The 5056-nt window shown below is 32.2% G+C and overlaps 1 long non-coding RNA gene across 1 annotated transcript; it reads right to left on the bottom strand.

Moving 5' to 3' along the window:
- Window positions 1-1839: 1839 nt before the first annotated feature.
- On the bottom strand, window positions 1840-4271 carry LOC147382442 (uncharacterized). The gene is made up of 3 exons (XR_015173326.1): window positions 2390-4271; window positions 2217-2291; window positions 1840-2107 (listed from the first exon to the last, which is right to left on the bottom strand). It is a non-coding gene; the product is annotated as an uncharacterized LOC147382442 (long non-coding RNA).
- Between the last annotated feature and the right edge of the window lie 785 nt (window positions 4272-5056).

Below are 5056 nucleotides of genomic sequence, written 5' to 3'. Positions count from 1 at the left end.
AAATTATCTACTTTTAGAAGGTAAAATCAAACAATTATACAAATCTAATATGATCCCATTTAGATCCATGATGTGATGATTCCACACCCAACACCCCTACGAACAAATCACCAACTTTCAAGTCAATTACATACAACATAAATCCATCCTAGGTTTTTTTTTTCTTTTTTCTTTTATTTGTAAAACAACAAATCCATTCTAAGTTAAACATGTGTAGACACCCCATTTTTGCATCCGCCTGATTAATCAAGTCGTCGACCCGATCGCAAAGGTTCTCAATGATGGATGTTTATTCCAGTGCTTTATTTTGTTACCGGATGTGTTTCAGAAATTCGGATGAGGTATCTCGAGCTGACAAAACTTTAGAAACCACGCTACGCTAGGAAAATACTACCCCAGAAACATAGAAATCATCATCCTACAAACCAAAAAGAAGCTTCACAATAAAAATCACTAAAAATGACCAAATTACCAAAATACCCCTAACATCAAAAAAACCTTAGAGCCTACATTACGCTTAGGAAAACCCGTTCAAATACATAAAACGACAAATCGAAACCAAATAAATCATTTCGCCAATTTTCACAAAATTTGACAAAATTACGAAAATACCCCTCATAAAATTCACCACCATTTCACACAAAAAATTTCATAAATGACAAAAATCAACATTCCCATGCCTTATGAAAAATTGATTCCAAAACATCTTGGAACATTGAAAAACGACTTAAAACGTAAAAAATCATCTCCGAGGGCAAAATGGTAATTTCACAATTTTTATAATTAAAAATTTCAAAATTAATAAATAAATCATTAAATAATGTAAAGTGAAACATTAATAAAATTAATTATAAAATTTAAATCAAAAAATTGATCAATCAGGCTTTTAAGAAAAATTATTGATGGTTCGCGAGATATTTCTTTAAGGACCCCTCCATTTGGGGGTCCAAAGAATCAAAGATATAATAGAGAGGGGTTTTCCAAAAATTTAAAGTCAATCAAGAAAGACTAAAGTCAAGATATTAAAGTCAATCAAATAAGATTAAAGTCAAAATTAAAGTCAATTAAGTAAGACTAAAGTCAAGTATTAAAGTCAATCTTATAAGACTAAAGTCAAAACACTAAATCAAAACCCTAATCTAAACTAATTAAGTCAATCTCATAAGACTAAAGTCAAAACCCTAACCCTAATCTAAACTAATCAAGTCAATCTCATAAGACTAAAATCAAAACCCTAAGTCAAAATCCTAAAGACTAAGTCCATCTCATGAGACCAAAGTCTAAACCCTAATTGAAATCCTAAAAAGAAACCCTAATCAAACCCTAATGCTTCTAAAAATTTTATAAATAGGAGCCTCCACACCCTATTTTCGTATCAAAGAAAAAACCCTAGAAAAAGTAGGTGAAGAAGTCTCCACAACCTTCCCAAAACCTTAATTTTGAAGCCTCAACTCCTTACCTAACACCTCTGCTCCGATTTTAGCCTAAAAAACACCTAGAAACCTTTCAAAAACACCCCAAAAATCCACAACAAATTCAAATCATCCAGATCCAAGAAGGAGATACCTTGCCTCGGAGATCAGAAATCAGATCCGGAGACAGAGCGAAGCAAAGAGTACGGTACAAGGAGTTGTTTTCACCAGATCTGAGGGAATAGTACTTTTGCAGATCGAAGGTAAGGTTTTTTATTATTTTTTAATCTAGGTTTTGTCATTAGCGATGTAGTTATATTTGGAATAAGTAGAGACTGACATCGACCGGGCGGGGTTGGTGCCTAACACCTTCCAACCTCGTAACATGATCCCCGGATTCAGATTTTCTGTGGTAGATTAGTTCTTTTTATCCATTTTAGAATCAGTTTGGTTCCTAGACCACAATAACTAGGTGGCGACTCCCAAACCTCAAGGGTCAAAAGCGGATTCGCGCACCCCGCGGATCGAAGGCGCTTTCAACATGAAAAATAAATAATCTTGTGTAATAAGCTCCTCAAATTAAAGAATTTATAAGGATGACTAATTTAAATTATACAGACCCGGTCCACACGCAATCCATTGTTCTCCTCCATTATTTGAACATGTTCTAGCTTTAGTTTCTCGTTCTCAATCTCCTATTGTGAACCACAAATACATACAAATTAGTTGCAAAAACCAGCAAAGAGGAATAAAGTGGTAGTAAGATTAACATAGCAGTATAGTTTGCACGTCATATGGACTTACATATGCAGATGTTCTCTATGGGATAAACTCGTCCATTCCACAACCATTGTAAGTTACTTGCCCTGAAACCTTATACTTCAAAAGGAACCCTTTTTAGTTTTTGACTAGGATCAAACAAGATGAACAAAGTAAGTAATGAAATTAAAAAAAAAAAAAGATTAAATTTTATGTACTTTAAGATTCAAATCAAGCTTTCTGGCCAAAGCCAAGAGCAAGGTGTTCCCATAGCTTGCAGGGCCTAAGAGCAATGTCATTCTGTGCAAATCAGATTTAAAAAAAAATCAGAAACGAAAGTTCATTTGAGTTGAACAAAATGAAAGAGTGAAAGTTAACATAGGATAGAGTGAATCCCCAAATCCCTATGCAGATAAATTGGCCAGAAGTAAATTACTAAAATCATCATCGTCTACACCATATCACAAATTAAGAGAGAGCAGTAACAAAAATAAGAACCAAAACTACCAAAACTACTTTTTCTTACTTTCCAAGAATCTAATGGTTGATAATTTAGTACAAACCATCAGAGTGTCTTGTTTTATGATGTAGTGCAAAGTACTCTCAAACTCCTTTGATGGATGCCCAATACCATTCATCATTTACACATACTCACACATTTACATGCACAAGTACACTAATTTCATATTAATAGTTTCAACTATTGTAGAACCCTCCTTCATCGAATGAAAGCTAAGCTTCACTAAAACTGCCATCTATGTAGTTGCAACTAATTAAAATAGGAATATGGACATTAAACTCATATGGTGAAAACTCGCAAACCTTTACAAATCGAGCTGTGTCAGTTTCGAACAAAACGTGCCAACTTGGGTAAGCCCCTCATCAGTTATATTCAAGCAAATTCCTACTTTTAAACAAGAAAGTTTGGAACATCTTGAGATGGAACATCACGAGTTATCTTGTGACAACAAGTGATGTCTATCTTCCTCAATTCTTTGTGTTTCATGACGTAAACTTCCAAATGACGTCAAAGTGATGTCTACTTTTATTACAAGAAAAACCACAATACTTCAAAATTAATAAACCATTTATCCTAAAGACAGCCACAATAGAGTAGACATTGATCACACAAAACAGACTTCTAAAGGAGTTAGAGTTGGAAGTCCAAACCTTCCCTTTGTAGAAGAATAGTTGAGATGATGATGTGCTACAAGTGAAAGATTTACACTCACCAGCAGACAATCCTCTTCTATAACATATATACTTACCCTCTTGTCAATTATCTGTCTCAACAAAAAGTTGTTTTGGCTGAGAATTCTACTCAAATTAATCCAACCCACTAAGAGATTTTGCATGTATTCAACAATAACAGTATCAATAAACCATGAACCACGCACCACACATGAAAAACTTACTTGACAGAATGAAATAGCACACTAGTCTCCTGTATCAAAGGAAGACAAAATTTATTACAGTTTTGATACCAATGAAGAACTTATTTGTCAAGTAATCTTTAGAGAGATATTAAGGCCATAAATCATATGCAGCCTTTAAAAACTTATTTGTGAAATAATTTCGTGATCTAAAGTAGAATAATTTATATGCAAACTCAAATAATAATAATAATGAAATAAAAGCAAGAAGAAACAAAAGAAAGAATTAAACAGAACACAACACAATACAACATACACAAGCATATTAAGCTAAAGCTACCTTTAAAATCTCACTAAATCCATCCAAGATTACAAAATATACTAACATTAGAACCCAAAATCAAACTGAATATAAGAACTAACTATACTATTATGATAAAGCAGTTGATTTCCATGAGAGACTCTCATATGGATTCAAGTTCGATAGAATTAGTCACCATAGAATTAGAGTGATATTTTACGGAGGAAAGTAAGGTGCTGTTTGTTAAACTGAAAAAAATAAGTGCTGAATAGCATTAAGCGCTGAAACTTATAAGCGCTGAATTTAAGTGCTGAAAAAGTTGTTTGTTTAAATGTTGAATCATGTTTGTTACACATTGCTGAAACTGATAAATTGTCTTTGTTACCCTTACAATCATATTATACATTGTTTACATGTTTCAAATACTTATTTATTATCAAACACAATAAAATATATTATTTTTTATAAAATTAAAATACAATTTATTTTTAAATAATAAATAATACTCAAATAATCTTCAATTTATAAATAATAATTTTTATTTATAAAAACCCACAAATTTCAAATTAAAAATAATAATGTCATACAAGTCACCAAAATTTGAAATCAACTTTAAAAGAACTTAATTTTGGATAAATAATTTTGGATGGAAATGAAAGATGTGTAATTATAAAAGCACCCTATGAATTAATAAGGACATCCCACACTATAGCCATTTTTTGTTTTGTTTTATATGGGTTAAAGTTTTTGGAATGAGCAAATTTTTAGTGAGGATGGTCTATATGGTCTAGAGATCATCATCACCAAAAATCAGTCTATTTTGAAACTTCTAACTCGTTAAAAATAGTTTTCAAAAAAAAAAGGGGATAATTTACGGTTCTTGAACTTGTTTTGATAGGGTTAGAAGTTTCAGGATGTGCTGATTTTTTGTGAGGATGATCTCCTCATTGTAGAGATCATCCTCACCAAAAATCAACTCATTCCAAAACTTTTAACCCATACAAGACAAAATAATTTAGCTATGGTGTGGGTTTATTAATTTGTGGGGTGTTTATATACTTATCCATGGGATATAAGAGGTAATATCCTTTTAAGAATAAGGGCATACTTGTCCATGCTCAAAAAAACAAAGGGCATACTTGTCCGTGTTGAAAAAAGCGAAGTGCTTACCGCTTCAGCACTTTTTTTCAGCATCAAAATAGTGCTGAATT

This window comes from Akebia trifoliata, chromosome 16, assembly GCF_017979445.1.
Source record: "Akebia trifoliata isolate Shusen 1 chromosome 16, ASM1797944v1, whole genome shotgun sequence".
In the NCBI taxonomy this organism is placed as follows: domain Eukaryota; kingdom Viridiplantae; phylum Streptophyta; class Magnoliopsida; order Ranunculales; family Lardizabalaceae; genus Akebia; species Akebia trifoliata.
Note: the sequence above shows the minus strand (reverse complement) of the source record. Positions and strands in the feature narration are given on the sequence as shown.